Source organism: Emydura macquarii, unplaced genomic scaffold, assembly GCF_026122565.2.
Source record: "Emydura macquarii macquarii isolate MOO-44397 ecotype Brisbane River unplaced genomic scaffold, CSIRO-AGI_Emac_v2 contig_3108, whole genome shotgun sequence".
Taxonomy (NCBI): Eukaryota; Metazoa; Chordata; order Testudines; family Chelidae; genus Emydura; species Emydura macquarii.
The window spans coordinates 1996625-2017001 of record NW_027133245.1 but is presented as its reverse complement, the minus strand read 5'-3'; the positions used below and the strand labels follow the sequence as shown (position 1 = coordinate 2017001).

Below are 20377 nucleotides of genomic sequence, written 5' to 3'. Positions count from 1 at the left end.
TCTTTTGTGAGGACTCTGGTCATTGGAGGGGTTTCTGCCCACATGCTGCTGGGTCTGGGATCCCTGATAAGAATAAGGGACCACAGGATAGTGGGGAGTGGGCTGGAACATCAAGGGACCAGCAGCAGACAGAACCTGCATCTGCACCACCAGATTCTATTTCCTCCCCCCTTTCCTTATGCGGTCTGCTGCTGTCCATGAAGCAGCCCCACACCCAGAGGAACCCTCTTTTGAGACCCCCATCACTTGTGCCTGGCCAGAAGCAAGTTCTGGAAGCTGAGGAGCACCTTCTTCTGCAGTGAACAGAAACCAGTTCTAGAGAAGGGGGTGAAGAACAGATAGACAAGACAGATTTCTGTGGCTCTATTTTTAAAAGGTCAAAGATTTTGGAGGCCCCTGAGCTTCTGGCAATGGCTGAGGTTAAAGCTGTGTTTTCTGAGGAGCATACCATTGCACTGGGTGGTAGCCTTTTGCCTAGAGCTCCCAATGGGGTGTTGTCTCCCCCATGGCATGCTGGGTCCTCAAGCCAGAGATGACCTGTGACTGCCAATAGGGAGGGGGGGGAGACACTGAGGGCAGCGGCTTCAGCAGATGTCACTGAGATGCTCAGTGCAAGCCCAGTAGCAAACTGAGGGGAAGGCATGTGACCCCGCATGATCCCATATACACACACACTTTGCCTCTGCCTGAAGCCCAGGATCCTGTGTGCTGCACTAATAACCTTAGGTCCAGGCTGGGACAACACTGCCTACCACCCTTGGGGAAAATATATGCCATCTGCTCCTACTGACTCTCTTTCCTTCAAGAATGATAAGAATGTTACAATAGCAGCTTAATATTCTTCTCGAATGGTGGAGTCTGGGAGAAATGAAGAGGACCGTGGTGACTCTGCACTGGTTCCTGCTGTCCCTGAGTTAGAAGGAGACTAGTGACCTTTTGGCATTAAAGGGAAGTAGGGAGTTGAAGGTGAGGCCTAGGTCTGTGCTTTTTTTCACTCAGCTGGCCTTGTCTTAAGAGAGACCTTGCTTGATTGCAGGAAATATTTCTGTCTCAGCAAGCTGTTTAAAAAGGTGAGGAAGCGTGTGGGGATTGTTCAAGCTCATAGCTCCTTATAGCTCTTTTTTTTTTTTTTTTTTAAAGTACTTCCACCTTCCATTGTTTCTCTCTGTGCCTTGCCTCTCTCCTGCTAGTCTCTATGATGCTGCTCAATTTTGGCTTTCTAAATATCAGTGAATGCCAGGATGGCCATAAAAAGGGCACAATCTGAATTTCTCAGACAAAAATGGGCTAATGTTGTCTCTTTGCAAGAGACTTACTCAGACCCTGATAATCAGGGGATTGGTTGAAGGTATAGGAAGGGGAAGCCTTCTTGAACCATGGCTCTAGGGTAGCTTTTCTCTTTTCCTGGGGCACAAATCCCCTCAGTAAAGAAAATTTTACAGGGCCAGCTCATCCAGATGGAGACATGTATTGGCACTGGTTTTAACTTTTTATGCCCCGACACTGGGGCAAGACCGTGTCTCCTTTTTGCAGACCCTTGCTCATGCTGAGCTTGGCTGTGGCCCCAATGCTCTTATCCTCCTGAGAGAGGACTTCAGTTGCACTGAAGACAGGAACTACAAAGAGCCACACCCTCCATCAGCTAGGGAACTGTATTGTCTCCTGAAAACCTTTGTGTCAGTAGATGTTTGACAGTTCTCTAACCCCATTCTTAGGCAGTACTCTTGGCTAAAGGCTACTCCCAACCACATTTCAGGGGGGCTAAATTGGTTTGTCTTTATACCATGAAGGCCAGTGTGAATATTTGGTCCTCAGTGTCTTCCACTCACTTATCTGATCATCATTATGTCTCTGTCAGTGAGTCTCTCCCTTTTACTGTCTGTGATTCCTATGGCACTTTAACTCCAAATTATTACAGGATTTTAATTCCACCCAGATGTTTGTTGTGCTTTGGGAGCCTTGGTGGTAACATGAGTCCCGAGATAGTGGTGGGATTCCGGAAAGTTCTATATCCATCTGTTCTGTCAGGAGTCCACCCAGGTTGCCACTCAGTTTTTGCATCAGGCCATGAGTGCCTAGAAATGAGACATCTTGGACTTTCATGGGAACCTTGATAGGAGAAATCCAGTGCAGATTCATCCAACCTTAACTAAGAAATACTGGCTTCTGAGTGATTATAGGGAGAGAAGGAGCAAGGATACGTGATTTTACTCAACCACAGGAAGCTGATGCTCCCACAAGGTTCTTATTCAAGTTAGACAAAAAGACCATGGACCACAGGCAGATTTTTTTTACTTCCGGCTGCCATATGGTCACCTAACAATACTTTGGATTCACCCGAAGCCTGTGGCGTGCTAGCAGTGGAGGATCTGCACCAAGGGTTACCGCATCTGAATGGTGAGGAACAGCGGAGCCCGGATGCCCTGCTGTTGTTGTAGGAGCTCTCCACAGATATTGACGGTCTTCCCTCTGAATTCTACAAGCATTTCTGGCATTTTATTGGTCTTGACTTTTTTTGTTTAGTGATGGTGGTGTGTATCAAGGAGAATGAGCTGCTCCTCACTTGCTGCAGAGCAGTGATCACCCTACTGCACAAAAAAAAGAGGTTCTTTGTGACTTATGGAACTGGAGATCTATTTCTCCTCTCTGCTCTGATTATAAGATTTTATACAGAGCCTTAGTTAACTGCCTGAAGGACTATCTGGAGTCTTTGATGCATCCTGATCAAACATATTGTATTGCTAACAGCTGAATTTTTGATAGTTTGTTTTACTGTTAGTAGATCTTGTAATCTGGTTGTGGGGCTTATTTCAGTGAACCAGGAGAAGGCCTTTGATTGAGTTAACCATAGCTATCTTTTTATAAGCATTAGAAGCTTTCTGAATTGGGCCAGTATTCTAGTCATATTTCTTTATTGTACCAGGACATTTTTAGTGTCTTAAAGATTAATGGGGTCTTAGCCACTGCTTCCATGTTCGCAGAGACATTCATCATGGATGTCCTCTGTCTAGGAAGTTGTATCCTCTGAGTTTGGAGGCATTCCTGCACCACCTCAGATGCTGTCTGACTAGCCTTTCTGTGCTGGGATCCTGGATGCTTTCCTGGTGGCATATGCTAATAATATCTCAGCTTTTATTATGTCTGATAGTGATGTGCAGACACTTGTTTAAAAGTGTATGAACAGGTATCTTCTGCTTGCATTACCTGTACTAAGACCAATTTGATCTTACTAGGGCTCTTGGCTGTGTAGAGAACCCCTTTTGCTGCCCCCAACAATTGTTGTGGGGTACCTGTGGGATTAAGGTATTGGTAGGGTCTTTTTTGGATCTGAATAACATATGTTGAGGAACTAGGAAGGGGCTGAGGAGAAAGTAAAGGACTGCTTGCAGAAAGGGTGCTGGCTCCTTCCTGGAGTCTCTTTTCAGGGACAGATTTTGATTAACAATAACCTTGTGGTCTCAATGCTGTGGCACCGACTAGTGTGTCTGGACCCTCCCCAGGCCTTTTAGACTGTAATCCTCAAGAGGTCATCTAGTCCTGTCCCCTGCACTCATGGCAGGACTAAGTAATATCTAGACATTCCTGACAGGTGTTTGCCTAACATGCTCTTAAAAATCTCCAATGATGGAGATTCCACAACCTCCTTAGGCAATTTATTCCAGTGATTAACCACCTGACAGTTAGGAAGCTTTTCCTGATGACCAACCTAAACCTCCCTTGCTGCAGTTTAAGCCTGTTGCTTCTTGTCCTGTCCTCAGAGGTTAAGAAGAACAATTTTTCTCCCTCCTCCTTGTAACAACGCTTTATGTACTTGAAAGCTGTTATCATGTCCCCTCTCAGTCTTCTCTTCTCCAGGCTAAGCAAACCCAGTTCTTTCAATCTTGCCTCAGAGGTCATGTTTTCTAGACCTTTAATCATTTTTGTTGCTCTTCTCTGGACTTTCTCCAATTTGTCCACATCTTTCCTGAAATGTGGTACCCAGTACTGGACACAATACTCCAGCTGAGACCTAATCAGCATGGAGTAGAGAGGAAGAATTACTACTCATGTCTTACTTACAAGACTCCTGCTAATACATCTCAGAATAATGTTTGCTTTTTTTGCAACAGCATTAAACTGTTGACTCATATTTAGCTTGTGATCCATTACGACCCCCAGATCCCTTTCCGCAGTATTCCTTCCTAGGCAGTCATTTCCCATTTTGTACACGTGCAACTGATTGTTCCTTCCTAAGTGGAGTACTTTGCATTTGTCCTTATTGAATTTCATCCTATTTACCTCAGACCAATTCTCCAGTTTCATTCTGAATTCTAATCCTATCCTCCAAAGCACTTGCAACCCCTCCCAGCTTTGTATCGTCTGCAAACCTAATTCAGAGGCATATTAACATTTAAAAAAAAAATAGTTACCACTGGTTGTGCCCTGCTTTGCTGTTCCTGCCATTCAATGAAGCAAGCCAGTAAATTTGTCAGTAAATTTGCTTTTTATTTTCATTTAGGGCCTTGGTATTCAATTGTTCCCCAACAGTGGTCATTATTTTAAAAGTCAACATATATCACAAAGGTGTCTGAAACACTGTAATCTTTCTATAATTAGAAATGAAAATAACTCAGATAGCCTTGTTAGCTTTTCAAGAGTGATCAGTGGATAGTGCTATTCTTCTTCAAAGTACTTAACTAGTTAATCCTATGAACACCCTCAGCAGTTAATTTGATAAGTATTTTACAAATGGGGAAGCTGAGATGGAGAGTTTGAGTGACTTACCATTAACTACAGAGGGAGGCATAGTTTATGAAGGTATGCTTTTAAGGGAATAAAATCTGTATTACAGAAAAGTTGCATGTTCATGAAACTTTACAGATACAGAAAAATCAGACTCTCTATAATAAATCTAGTGGAACTTTGAATTCCCTGATTTGGGTAATAGCTCTAAAGCATTTTGAAATTTTTGAGTTTTAAATGTGAACTTTAATGCTGAGAAGTGATGGGATCCCCAAATTATTAACTGAACACATGTAAATATTTAAATGATAGACATTTTAAAAATGCAGTGAACTTTTTATGTCTGCCGATATCTGAGAATAAGGTTCTGTTCAGGGAACTGCATTCCCTCTACTATTTAAATATTAGTTCTGTCTTCAATTATAACAGAAAAAACATAGAATTCTGCACTGGGTCTTGGAAAGTCAATAAAAGAGGAAATAATTTTCAATTATTTTGCATTAAAACGTATTTAGTAATTTTAGGTCTGCATGTGTTTTATGCTAAGGATTGGTCTTAAATGGTTTCTGTATTTTTTTTTATTTTTTTTTGTCATTCCAGTCACCTTTTTAGTATGCACCCATTACAGTTAGGATAGAAACTGGCACCTCATCAGGACAGGAAAGAATTCAATGATTGCTCATCCTTTGCCTATGATGTATCACTTCATTTTGTTGTATTAAAGACCTGAGACATTTTAAGTAGGGTTACGTTGGGCTAATTAAAATAAGTCAGTTGTAACTTCTTTGTCCTAACTATCTAGCTGAAATGCAGGATAAATTAAAATCATTCCCAAAAGCACCTCTTTAAACAAGTAAAAAAACCAAGCACTTTTATGGGGGAAGGAAAGACTTCCCCAAAACACTTCAGCAAAAGATAAAAACACTTAAAATATAAACATTTGTTAGCAAACACATTTAACATAGTCTGGTCTGGAGCTTCTGAAGGATTCATCCAAGTCTTTGATTCAGGAGCAGAAGTGTAGGTATAAAAGCTCAACAAAACCGCAATGACAGAAAGACTTGCAGCCTTTGGCAAAATCATCCTCTTCTACAAGATAAAAAGCTAAATCACTATTCTTTAAAAAGAGACCCTCTGATTCTTCACATGCACTGTCCTGGGGCTGCCTCAGAGCTGTCCTTCTACTTAATAAGAAATGAAGACCATACTGCCCCCAAGCTGTTACTCCTCCATAATGACCAAACTGGAGAGGAACGAAGAGGAACAGAATCTTTGCAACTTCACACAGCAACATCTGGATTTAAGTCAGCTGTTTCTCTCCTGCAGATAGTCAACACATTCCTCTCTTTATACAAATGAGGAATGACTCCATTTTGTTTTGTTCAATAGTACTGTTGCTGAAGAGCCAGAACACTGAGAGAGCCCAAAGTTTTTTGGTACAAATACACACTGGGGAATCATTGAAGTCAAGTGCTACAGAAAGGTCTGAGAATGTGCATTAAAATACAATTACATATTACTAATTAAATAGTGGTGGGACATTTATGTTCTCTCCTCCATAATGTCCTCCATCTGTGAAGATTTAAATAAATAAAAACGGGGAGAGAAATATTTAAAACACACAATTATGTGAGACTGTGAAAATGTAAATCAAGACAAATGCTTAATAGTAAACATCTATATCTATCAACATTATTAAAAAATTACAAGTTTATTCATATATTTAGTTTACTTTGCTAAATAATTCAATTCAAGATATATAGGAGGGATTTTTTCCCCCAGCTAGGCATTGTCTTTGTCTGACACACATAAGAAAATATCAATGTCTTTTATGAGACTTTTCTGCTCAGCGCATCGGATTACAGTACCACTGGTACACATAATAAGGTAGTTATGTCTAATAATACACATAAAATCAAAAGTTATGTACTATTGCACACTGAAATAACTGATGTACCGATTGTGTTTTAGTAGGTTCAACGGATGTTAGATGACAACATTTTTTAGAGATACAAGGTGAGTGAAGTAATATCTTTTATTGGACCAATTTCTGTTGGTGAGTGAGACAAGCTTTTGAGCTTACACAGAGCTCTTCTTCAGATCTTCTGCAGACCCATCTTGTCTCTCTAATATCTTGGGACCGACTGGCTACAACAACATTGCATACAAATTATTTATGTTGATTATAATGAGGTATAATTCAGAATGATAAAACTACCTAAAGATGATCAAATTAGGTTGAAAACCTGGGAAAACTTCCTAATAACACTATTATTAGACTGTAGACTAGTCTTCTAAATAAAATGATGGAAGAGCCATTACTTGAGATGTTTAATACTAGCCTGGATGGAATACAAAGCATACTCTATAAGGAATAATCACACACTGTAATGGCGGTCAGCTTTGATTTTATCTTACATATTATTCTAGCATTGTGCATGTTGACTTTATTTCTTAACATATATGGAATTCTGCTTATTTAGACACTGATTAATATGGGTGGTGTTTCAGCTTTCTTTACGGTCAGTGGCTAAAATTCATTCCTGGGCAAAGGACCAGCAAGATCCATGCACCGCTTACATCCCACTTAAGCACTATTTGGAGAGTTGGAACTTAAGTCGTGCATGGGCCTATAGGAATGGATTTCAGCCAAGGAGATTACTTAATTTCTCTATACCATTGCCTTTCCATTTTGCCCAAGAGAAGAAGGGTTTGCTATTGACTTTCAATAATGAGTTACGGTGAAGGTACATTTAGTTTGCATTATCTCCCTTATAGAATGTATCCAGGATTTGTAGGATTATTTTTAGCTGTTTTGTGAATGTTTCTTGCTAAAATCATTGAGGAAAGAAACACTAAACTCTACTATGAAGATGCTGACATTTCTTTCAAATTTTAGCCATTCTGGTGGTTGAATATGTGATAAATAGAGCTCCTCCCCTTAGGCTAAAGGTGTTAGTAGTACCTTTTGAGTATCTGGTATGATTACAACTCTTTTTTCATGTTTTAGAAGCATTTTAGCAAGGTTAATCCTATACACATTGTTTCTCCAGAGAAATTGATAAGAAACTTTAAATTTCTTTAAACCGGCAAAGGTTAATGTGCTAAGAGTTAAATTGATATTCAGTGCAGTACTCGCCTTTGGAATAGAATCTGATCTTCACCAGACAAACATTTTCGGAAAAACATTTTAGATTTCATAATATTGGCAGTTTCCAGGTTTTTTGTTTCCTCAGAACTGAGAAGATAGCCTTTCTGCTAATATGATATTATTATACCTTTTTAGATGAAACAAGAACACAGTGCTTTCTAACATTTATTTTAAACTGACCTCTCCCAATTTTTTATACTCACAGCCAAAACTATTGAGTTCATATTTAAAAGATCAATTGCAGGGGATCTAAGGATCAGCAACATATAGCAGAATATCTTCTTTGAAAAGAGAAAGTTTAAAGTGTTGTTTGCTTATTTCTATATCATCTGTATGCTGTCTGTAGCCAGTATTTACCTTCCTTTATTCAAGAGAGAATAGCAAGGTACATAGTCATATTTTGGAGTTAGACTGCCACCTGCTGTACCTTTTAGGTTGGGTTTGAATTTAAATTTCGTAAAGACTGTAATATGAGCTGCAGCTCTTTAAATTCATGAATTTAGGAATAATTTACTTGAAATTGAGAGCAAATGTCCATAATTTGCAAACTGTTTTTGAAGACAGACAAATAAAAGTCACTGTCAAGATGGCTTGTCATATGCAAGTCTTATGTTGTGATTCAACAAGAAAAAACGTGTTGAATCTACTTAATAACTTTACCCTGATGAAATACAAAATAGTCACAATCTACTCACCTTTTTAGACCAGCATACAGAAACAATATATAAAATCTATTATTCAGTACAATTTACTTTAGCAACTACAGATCTTTGCATTATGATATTGCAAGACCTTTACCCAGGAGCATATACCAGCAGTTAATGAAGACTGAATATATTGTACATTATAAACAGCCACTGGTTTTGAAGGCAGTGGTACCCAAAGCAAAAGTGCAATCATTACACATTTAGCACCTTGCAGAAGCATGACCATAATTAGTTTAAACAGTAGAGTTCTTTTTTTGGTTTGCAGGCTCTTGTCTGATCTTCCTGCAGGCTCCAACTCATTGCAATATCTAATATGCCCTACTCTGATAATACCACTTCTCACAGTGACTTATTGCAGACTGGATTTGGCCAATAGGGACCCAGATATATCTTAACCCTGAAACAAGTACCTTTTGGGAGAAAGTAATAAATATAGGTTTCCAATCCCCTCCCCCATCTTATCACTTGCTGACTCCAGTCTGCTGTGGAGTCCTATGGAAGGTATAAAGTCACCAGAATAGGTATGTTCAGATTAATATTTTAGATCTGATTGTGATCTCATAGTGGTGTACATCCAAAGTAACTCTACTAAAGGCAATGGAGGTAACCCAGATAAAAACATTGTGCAGGAGAGATGAGAATTGGTGGTCTTGGACTGCAAATTTTGATCAGCATTAGGGGAATAATGACTATTGTTTGTTAGTATGTGGAAACAATCCTCATGAAATTAAATAAATGCTCTCCGATAAAATCACTATTTGCAGAAGAGAATTCTAGGACTTTAGAAGAACTGCACCGTGTTGGTGCAGTGTAAATCACCATCAGACCCAATATCTTACTTTCCATTTCTAGAGCCTCCCTATATGCAAATGATCAGTTTAGCATGTTTTCCTTTTTACCAGTTCTCTTATTAACCCAGAACATATATGGTTGTGCAGGTGGTTAGAATATTGCCAACCTTTATGATTTCCTTTAACAGGAGTCATAACACTGTGAGATCAGATTTTCTAGTCACTTAACAAGAAACATTGATTTTATCTGGTATAGTGGTAGGCCCAGGCATATTGTAAGTATATTATAGTTCTGATATATGGGAGGAACAGGTTCAGAAATATCTCAGGATTTCTACTCTTAAGGGCAGTGAACTGAAATAAATCATTATCGCAATTACACTGGTCAATGGAGTCACTTTCAATTTACATTGGTGTAACATGGCTCCAATAAATTATTCAATCACTATAGAATCCATTTCTGGATATGTGACTTAAAGTTAGTAAATATTATCACTCTAGTTAAAAGAACATAAACCAGTCCTGCCTACATCTAAATGTGTACATTGAAAGAATGTGAGAAATAGATTTCTAGATGCTGCTACAATAACATATGGGTTCAGTACACTGTCAAGTGAAGGATAGTGGAAAATCAAAAAGCTCATATTGGGGGAAAAACTAGATCTGAATATACTAATTTCCTTCCCTACAGCTAGGTTCATTTTTCATAAGCCTCAAGCTGTTGATACACACATTATGAACAGCTTGGTCCACATTCTACTCTATGAGCAGATGGAACACATTAAATGTGATTGATTGAGAGGGGTACGTTGACAGTGTTACAGGTACTACTGGGACCTAAACCTGCAGTCAGCCTCTGTTACCTTTCCCAGACCCTCTAATCCCTTCTTTGGCTATTTCTCCCTCTCCTTCTTTCCACTTTCTCTTCTCTTCATCTGTTTTCTTTCCTAACATTCTAGAGTTGTCCTGGGACCAGATCGGTGAATATTCATCACTTCAAACAATCTCCCTAGGTTTTACTGGAACTTCAAATTTCAAGGACATAAGTTCAGCTCCTCTTTCAAGTTCTTTGTCTATAGTACATTTTAGCCTGAGATCTATTTGCATCTGTTACACACAGGTGACTTGTGTTAACTACATGCCCCTTGTGCAATTTATCATAACAGGGTTGTTTTACACCAAACTATTTCTATAAGAAAAGAAATGGAAGCAGCCAAATTAACGTATTGTAAGAGTTATTAATGGTGCCACATCATTAGCTTTGTAGCAAGTTCTTTCAGAACTTATAAGGTGCTCAGATGTCTCAGTGATTAATATGGTATGGATACTTAGTTAAACATGACACCACCATATGTTTTGATGTCTTTGAAATAATAGCTATAGAGATATTTAAGCAAATATGAATATTTCAGCAATAAAACTGGTTAACGTTGATTAACATTGCAAAAATGTGCACCTAACTGGTATTTATTGCAGTTGATTCCATTTTGAGGGAGAGAACTAGTTCCTGTGATATTCCCTATATTTTAAATGGGGAATATAGCTAATAACAATAAGTAACTATTATATAGTGCTCTTCAGCTATATATCTCAAAATGCTTTACAAAGGAGGTCAGTATCATTATTCCCATTTTACAGATGGGTAAATTGAGGCAGAGAGCGAGAAAGTGACTTGCCCAAGGTCACCCAGCAGGCCAGTGCCGAGCTGGGAATAGAAGCCAGATCTCCTGAGTCTGTTCAATACTCTGTCAACTAGGCTGAGCCAATTGAGTTAATGATAGTATGCAGGCAGCAGCAATGCTCTTTACTCATAAAAAGTGGCGAGCAATCTAGGGGCCATAAAATTGGGCTTCCACATGTTCAGTGAGTTACAAACTCTTTTCTCATCTCTCAGACAATATGCACTTAGCTTAAAATATGCCTCTCTTTTCAGTGTCTGCTTGAATGGATATTCTATCTGGCAACCAAATATTGGCAGAGTACTTTTGCCTGTAATCAGTTGGTTAAGTTGTCTGGGGGAAGTGGATTATTTGGTAAAAGTAGGTAGCAAGTAATTGACTGTCTGCAAGTTGTACTCTTTGATTTAAAAACAATGTGCTTAGGAGAGAAAGTCAACAAATCATTCCAAAACACATACAAGGATTTAATTGTAGTAATTAATTCATCTATACAACTCCAGTGTACTTTTAAATAGCTTCTTGACTGAAAATAAATGTCTCATCCATCTTAAATATAACAGCCTGAAAGAACAAGTAAAGTCAATAGAATAATAAATAGCATTAGAGAGAGCTCAGTCAAATGCATTAGACAAATACTCTTCCAATTCGCCACATACAAAAATTATAGAGGATTTAGAAAATAGATGCAGCAGCACCATGAACAAATAGTCATGCCAAGTAGTGCACATAAACACACTTACTGACATGGAAATGAAAGGAAAAACAAGAGACACTGAACTATATTTACTGAAACTCTTCGTTTAGGAGGGGCGTGTGGTTCTTTAAGGTGAACCCTAGCTGCTTCCGTTCTTGTCACAGAAAGAGAACTAAATGATGCATATGAAATTTTAAAAAGACAAGAAAAGTGAGGTAAGAGAGCTATAAACACTTTCATGAAGATAAATGAACAATGCATGCTGTACCAGGAATGCACATGCATACACATCCTTTATGCTGCTGCACTCTTGCATGTTGGAATTTAGCCAGTGACAGAGGATCATGGTGTTATTAGTCAGGACTATATCACAATTCCCTCCATAATTTAAATGCAATAATGTATAGACATATCCGGAGGGCACTGTTCAGATGTCAGTTACACACTTGGCCATTTCTGTCTTATGTGACTGTAAAAGCATGTAATCTGCATGATACTACTGTGCCCTTTTGACCGATGCACTAGGATTTAAAGTAATCTAGAAGAGATTAAGCTCTTATTCCAGGCTTTGTCATGAAACTGAGGTATACACTTCTCCCCCATTAAAGAAGCAACCTAAATAAACCTGTATAGCTGGAATTATTTGTTTGATCCCCATAAATAAGCATTTAAATGTAACGCTTATTCTGAGATGTTCTCTCAGAATGCTGTCATGAAAGAGAAGTTCTGAGGGATTTCATATTCAAAACCCTGGATTCTTGTGCAAATCTGACTTTTCCTTTTTCTGCTAATGTGAGAACTGCTGCTGCTTTGAACATCTGGGTTTGTCTTAATATCGAGGGAAATTCGGAGAAGCCAAGGAGGATGAAGAGACATTTTCTGCCTCAAGAAATAGAAATGCTGGTGCAGACAACTGGTTACAGTGATTCCCATATCGTCCTGAAAAAATACACAACACCAGTATAACTCCATTTTCTGATGTTGAGGTTGATGATGATCAGATTTTAGATGCTAGGGTTTTAATTTAACTTCAAAAAGATCAAGAATTCCACAAACTTCTTGAACATGAACTGAACATCACTGAAAATATCTCAGCCTTCCCCCTCCCATCCCGCCTTGCAGGGAAAGTTGTTTGTTTGATCCTGTAAGTCCTGCTAGTATATTGGAAGGATTTCAGTTGTTGAGCTTTATATTCCTTTATGTCACAAAATTTGGAATACAGACCTAATGGGCCCTATCATTCCCTATGTCTACAGCAGACATTTGCTGTAGTATAATGCCAGTACGTTACAAATGTGTCTTGCTGGGACTGCAAAGGTCCCACCAGCGCACAAATTCTCATTTATGAGTGTGATACCAGAATGGTTGATGACGGAGCTCAGGGTAATAGTGAAAGCTATAATGCAGCAGATTAACCTGACTTGAGAGAAAAGTCTTGGAGCTTTGAAACCATTTTTGAAGAGAACTCAGAGCTGTTAACCTGTTAGGAGTGAATTGGATGCAGGAGGGCATTTATTTGGCTTTGGAATACGAGTGAAGGATGAATTTTGCCATTAGAAAATAAAAAATCAATATGAGAAGCAGCAGCCTTATTTGTTATATCCCGGGAGTGATGGTGAATGATGATGGATGAAAGAAGAGATGAAATTTTTTTTAGTTATTTAGTTATGCCTAGGGCTGGATAGCTGTAGCCTTCATTTTATTTGTTCTGCTGGACCTACATTGCACATACACCATTGCACTGAAACTGAGTCTGAAATTATTATCCATCAAAAAGTTAACTAGCCAAACAAAACAAATAAATAAATAATACAGTGAGACGGACAACCTAGATTGGCTTGGAACAAAGCACTTTAATAAAAGTCTTAACAAAAAAAACCTTCCTATAAATTAAGTAATACATTAGTAACAGAGTAGTAAAAATTCAAGGACAGAGATTATACATAAAAGGAATGTTAGAAATGAAAAAGTGTGGGGGTAACATAGTTTTGAGTAAACTGGACTTAGAGTGAATGTTGGTGAGACTGAGGCTATGATAATTGAGAAAGGAGAACTAACCATGAAGGCAGGGAGTTTGGAAGAGTGGAATAATTTAAATATCTTCAATAAATGATCGCTGAGAATAGTGTCCTCCTGTGTGATGCCTAGTATTGTACTCAAGCTGCTTAGTGCAAATGGTGGGAGCTGACCCCAGTTCTTTGTGACAAAAAGGTATCAATAAAGTTAAAAGGGAGTGTTTGGAATCATCATTTGACCGTCCTAATGTACGGAATAGAGACTTGGTCAGCCACAAGATAAAAAATCAATATGCTTTCCATGATGGAAATGAAGATGTTGAGATGGTCAAACGGTTGGATGCTTTGTGATAGAAAAATAAATGAGATTGTAAGGGACCTAATGTGGGTTGCTCCAATTGAGTACAAGTTGAGAGAGGCTAGGGTAGGTCAGTATGGTTATATCCAGTGAAGATCTGAAATCTATATTGGTGGGATGGCTCTTGCAATGAACATGGATGGAAGATGAACAAGGGGAAGACCAAGGACTTTGTAGGTGGACTTCAAAGAAACCAACCTGCAGGACAGCCTGACATCTGATTATAAGTTTTGGAAGGAGGCTATAAAAGTCACCAACCCCAAATAAGGAAGGGGCAAAACAGAAGTAGAGAAATAAAAAGAGAAGCAATATTCCCTTGCTTTATTTTGAAAAGAATGATACAGCTACAGCAAATAATAACTTGGTTATGAGAAAATAAATCACTCACCACAGCAAGTTTTATGTTTGATAAGTGAAATGTATGGATTGTCCCATGCAGACACAACATTGGCCAAATTAGAGCTTCAAAACAACAAAGGAAATATTTAAAAATCCAATGCGACCTCCCTCTGAAGCTCATTAGTGGTCCCTAGACCTACTTCCAGAACTTAAATTAGCCAGCAAAAATATACCTATTTATCATTATATATACCCAAAGGAACAAGGACCTTTCATCCACCCATGTAATTTAGTAATTCTATAATTGGAAAAAGGAGGGAAATTGGTTAATTGATAGAGAATCTTGGGGTTCAGATTCTCATGTGCTAAACTGCTAGTATAGCACAACATCTTATGGACAATTTCTATAGAATTTAAGAGTCATCACCTTTCTATAGAATTTTTAAACCAAAGCCAGGAGACACTTCTTAATTAGATTCTATAGAAAGTATATCCTTCTGTTTTAAGGACATCATTTCAGCACGTACTTAAGTACTGGCTTGAATAGCAATGCCTTCCTGACTCAGGGCTTAATTTCCAGAGGTGCACACAGGCAGCTGCACACCTTCTTCAGCTGCAGCATACTCACTCCCGGTAGACCTGGCCAGTCCTTCAGGGCAATGATACCTGTATTCCCCTTATGGCCCAGCAAGGACACCTCCTCTAGGCGCTCAGCTCCTCAGAGTTCACCTCTTTTGGAAGGACATATATCTCCATCCTGACTGGGGTTTTTGCAGGCTGCACAGTCCATCCGCAAGCCAGATGGCCTAAATGACCAGCGTCAGCATTTAGCTTTCTCTCCAAAGGCTATAAACAGCGTAATTGCCCCCCACATGAGTTATCACACAGTTATGAGTTACCACACAGACCTTTCTAAGCAAGTATATTTATTCCTAAAATGAAAGCATTATGGAAAAAACATATAAAAACAACAACAACAAAAACTTGCATACATGCTAAAAAGCTTGCCAGAGATCATCCCCAACTCCAACAAGGGCTCTGATAGGATTCAGTCCTACAAACCCCTCCACCCCCAGGGTTTTTCTTTGGTTACAAGTTCATAACAGCTTTTTCTCAGAACAAGATCATATACATATATGTTAGCCTTTCCCTTTATATAGTATGGGTCACACTTGTTACCTATGGTCTCTGAATAAGTCATTCAGACAATGGTTCTCTTCTCAGGGTGGGATGCAAGAACAAATGGGAAAATGCTGACTTCATGCCAGATTTTCAAGCGGGAGAGGACAACTTGGGAATGTGACACCACAGCAAGGGAGGTCAAACACATAAAGAGACAGTTCAGCAATGTTAACCTGCAAAGAACTGTGGATAGCCATTGGAAGCATGGAAAAGCAGTGTGAAGCAATTGTGTACACAGAAACAATAGACCACACTATTTCAATTGACAGCAAACCTACTCTACCTGGCAAGAGGACTCCAGAGGTCATGGCAAATGCAGAGTTAATGCACAGTGTTGAATTTCATCATGGGCACACAACCGTTTTCAATCTGGATTAACTCAGTTTGACCTGCTTTAAAACATCTATGTAAATAAGCCCTTAGTCCTCCCTAATCAGCAACTCATAGACTTTAAGGCTAGAAGGGGCCATCATGATCATCTAGTCTGACCTCTTGCATATTGCAGACCACAGAACCTCACCCACCCACTCCTGTAATAGATGCAAAACCTTTGGCTGAGTTACTGAAGTCCTCAAATGATCTGAAGACTTTAAGTTACAGAGAATCCACCATTTACCATCATCACAGTATTTAGATTGAGAAGTTGTGACTGATGAAGCTAACTGGCTATGTTGACTCTGTTAGTAGATCAAAGTGCGCTACAGAACTTTCAGTGCATGGTTGTGGAGTCCACATGGCCAGTTAGTGCATGGCAGGCTAGTGTGTTGTAGATTTACAGCCCAGCTAGCCACACATTCACTGTCCATATAGACAAGCCCCCACACAGTTACTTTAGGTTGTAAGCCCTTCAAGGCAGGAATTGTCTCTTTCCTGTATTTTACAGTCCCCAGCACAATGGGCCCCTAGGCTTTGAGTGCTAACATAATGTGCATATTTACTAATATAAACCACCACCACCTAGAATCCAGAGTGTTTAGGGATCAAAGTTTAATTGACCCCCCCCCCCCCAAAGCCGCCATCTTAAAAGAATCAATACCCCTCTTAAATAGGTAAATCCCTACCTGAATATTACTAACAAGTTATATTGTCCTAGGCCCTTGAAACAACATCTCTTCAGTGCTGCTTTCTCCAGACCTTCTTAAGAGGTAGAACACCTTGTGTTATATAGGGCCCCAGACTCTTTTCATTCCTAACATTTTCTGCTAAAAGGAAATGAATAGCTAGTTCTCCCCTCCCGGACTGTTTCAATGGGAGACGCTTATGCCACACTATCCCCTGAGTTTCGCACTCAGGTAGGAACAGACTTCATTGGACCTACTTCCTGATTATTCCTAAAAAAAAGAAAAAGTCAGAAAATAAGGGAAGCTAAAAAGCTTCCTCTTTATCTCAGGGCTCCAGCCTCATGGCCTGAATAACAATTGGAGGGAATAAGTCCAGTGTCTTAAAATCAGCATGTACTTTTCTTCTCCAATGCTTCTTCTGTGTCCCAATGACTGTTTTCTCCTTTATTGCCACATATATTGTTACATATCATTCTTCTGATAATGCTTGAGACCCATCAACCAAATGGCACAGACAACACGGATAGAAAGGATTCTCTTGCTAACGAATTATTAGCAGAGCTAAATGTAAAATTCTGTGAGCACTCCAAGGAGAGGTTTGAAAAACTGGTGGCTGAGCTCAGCACATTGGACAAGGAAGTGACAGGAAATGAAGGAGGGTGGATGGCTTTGAAGAGAACACAGAAGGTAAAAGAAAATCAACATGCGCTGGCAAAACATTAAGAAACTTACATACCATCAGAGGACCTGAAAGCTGCTGTGGGAGATGTAGGACTCCGCAGAGATGGAGAGAAAATCAAATTAAAGTTCTTCACTGCATTTTATATTGGGTAAAGATTTGTGCAGAAAATAAAGCATATTTTAATGACTTGCATTCAAAAATTAAGGTAATTAAAGAGGGACATTTACTGCTCCTGAATTTAATGACATTTCTCTTTCTGTCTTTTCTAAAATGTACATTGGAAATAGACTATTAATACACAATTGGGATGTTATAAAATCTGTTAAAATATTAAACATGAAAGTATTAAGATAGGTTAGTGGTACTTATTTCAAGGTATTTTCAAACCAGTGGTTGGAAACAAGAGGTTTTTTAAATCATTTGTTTTACAAGAAAATGTGGCAAGGAGTCAGCATTTGCCCATGTGTTCCTGTATCCCAGTCTATCAGCATTCTTGCCATATAATTGCAGTAGCACTCCAAAAGCCTCCCTCATGCAGCTGCTTGGGGCTGTGCTGAGATCCTGGATCATTGCTATCCGGCGTGAAGTATCAGGGCAGGAACCCCTTCGGGGCCAGAAACCAGAATAAAGACCTATTTATGGACAATACAAAGCAGATGTCCCCGAGGGGCCATGATCAGGATGCCGATGAGGGCCAGAAAAAGAGCGAGCAGCTCAGGGGAAGGTACATTGAAATCAGGGACAAAAGGAGATAATCTGGTGGGGAACATATGACTTGTCCTTTTTATGATGAACTGGATAGGATACTACACAATTATAGCACAGCCTGTTCCAGAAACCCCACAACCTCCACCCCACTGAAGACAACCAGCAAGGTCCCCCAGAGGATGAGCTAGAGCATGTTAGAAAGGAGCTTTCCCCGGAGAGTCAGGCTGTTTTTGGGACATAGCATCCTGATGCCAGTCAGCTGGAAAGCCAGCCCCAGTCCTGCCCTGCTGCAATGTACTCCAGTTCCTGCCATGTGGTGGCCAAGAGAGAGTCTCAACCAGGAACCCAGGTTGATACCAAAGAGACAGATCCCCTGGAGAGAATTTCAGCATAAGAGTACCTATCCTTAACATTTATTATTTATTAGTGTTGTGCTATACCATTGTTCTGCTCCCCAGTGCCCCATGGCCACAGCCATTAGGTGCATGTGAGCTAGAGTCCTTCTGCATATCTAACCCCTATCGTCCACTCGTCCCGCTGTCTTTCAAACAGCCAAATGCACACTTGACCACCATTCTGCAACAACTCCGGTGATAATGCTCAAGTTGCATCAGTAGCATGCACACAATTTGCATTTTGTGGACACACGGTTCTGGTTGCTGCAAACTGCGGAAGTAGAGTTCTTGGGGTAATCCCACAGTATGCAATGATGAACCATAAATGACCTAAACGTATTTGAAATAATTTTTATTATGAAACAATGGTAACAAAATAAAATTTTAATTGAACCAATGGATAAATAACAATATCTTTTAATTTAAAAATACATTTACCAAAACATTTTATAGACTAACCAACAAAAAGCAAATCTTTAAATAAAACAACAGTGCAAACCACCTGAAAGAGCAACAACGCGAACAGTGCAAAAAAAAAAAACAAGCTGGGGAGGACTTAAATTTACAGGAATGTATAGGTTTTCCTGCTGCCTTTTCTTGTATGCAGGATTTCTGGGACCAAGTGTCATGGCTCAACATTTGCAGGTGCATTGTAGGGCTCAAAAGTGCTGGGCTCCCAGCAGCCTGTGTTCCCAGTGGGAGATGCTGGACTTGAGAGAGGAATGGCCTCGGGGACAAGTGCTGCCTGGCTATAGCAGGCTGGAGTTGCTGCTGGTCCCAGTAGCCAGTATTGTCCAGGAGCTTGGGAACCTGGTTGGGTCCCTGTGATGGGGTAGTCTGCCCCTTACAGGTAGTACTGCCTACTGGTCAGTCCACACCACCATCTGTCATGAGACTTTAAGAGTTGAAAGGATCGATTAAAGGACCTGGCAGATATTGAGAGAAAGGAAGCGGTCCTGGAAGTAAGTAGGGTTTGTGAGGAAACTCTGGTACTGTTTCTTTAAGGGATCAGAATCAGGAGCCTTTCAGAGAGGGCAGGGCAAGGCTCCCTTTTCTCTCAACCAATTGGGGATGAGCTGGCAGTAGGAACCAGCATAAATGCTGCCTCCTCCTTCTTTGCAGGGCAGATACTTATAGATACTGAAAAGAGTAAGATGGCATCTGTAGGGTGTTGAGTTAGCAGGGAGCAGACTGTGGTAGGGGAAAATTGCCAAGTCCTCTGAGCCCAAGGATTAAGTGGGGCCAGCTGGAGAGACAAATTACAACTCCTCTCTAGGAGAGCTGGGGACTCCTGACAGAAGGAGAAGATGGACAGAGAGAAACTGCAACCCAGCTCCAAGAAGAATGCTGAGGACTCTTGATAAGAAAAGAGATAATTCTTTGCAATACCTCAGTTCCAGGAGAATGGACAGGGCACCTGCCATAAGGAGAGACATAAAGACTAAGAAGATGATCTCCTAGGAGAGCTGGATTTTTTTTCTTCTCCCCCTGGATACTCAGGTAATTCCTCCACCTCTTAGTCAGTCTGGTTTTCCTCTGGGACTCCGCTGAGAGTTCTCCAAACATCTCATCCCAAGTCTTCTCTGACACACACCCAGGTTGGCCAGCTTGTCAACAAGGTAGATAGAGGCCCTGGCTTCTATGTTCTGGCAGATGCTGTGGCTATGGGGGGGGGAAATATTGTTCATATTTCAGATAAGCCATGATAACAATCTTGTAATATGCATATGTGACTTTACTTCCCTGCTACTCCTCCCATTCTTTGGGGAGTCTCAGAGATGGTAAGTGGCCTGTAGATGAGGAAATGCAGGTTCATTTGGTATTTCTGACTGCTGTATGTGGTGTTATGCTGTTTGGGGATGGAGGTTGATGGGGGAAGGAAGAGGGTGTAGA

General features: G+C 40.0%; 1 protein-coding gene across 1 annotated transcript in view; it reads left to right on the top strand.

Moving 5' to 3' along the window:
• The first annotated feature begins 19630 nt into the window (after positions 1–19630).
• Positions 19631–20377, top strand: part of DLC1 (DLC1 Rho GTPase activating protein) — a 413813-nt gene continuing 413066 nt past the window's right edge. The window contains exon 1 of the mRNA XM_067530650.1: positions 19631–19984. The gene's annotated coding sequence lies outside the window, so the exon portion shown is untranslated. The remainder of the gene's footprint in view (positions 19985–20377) is intronic.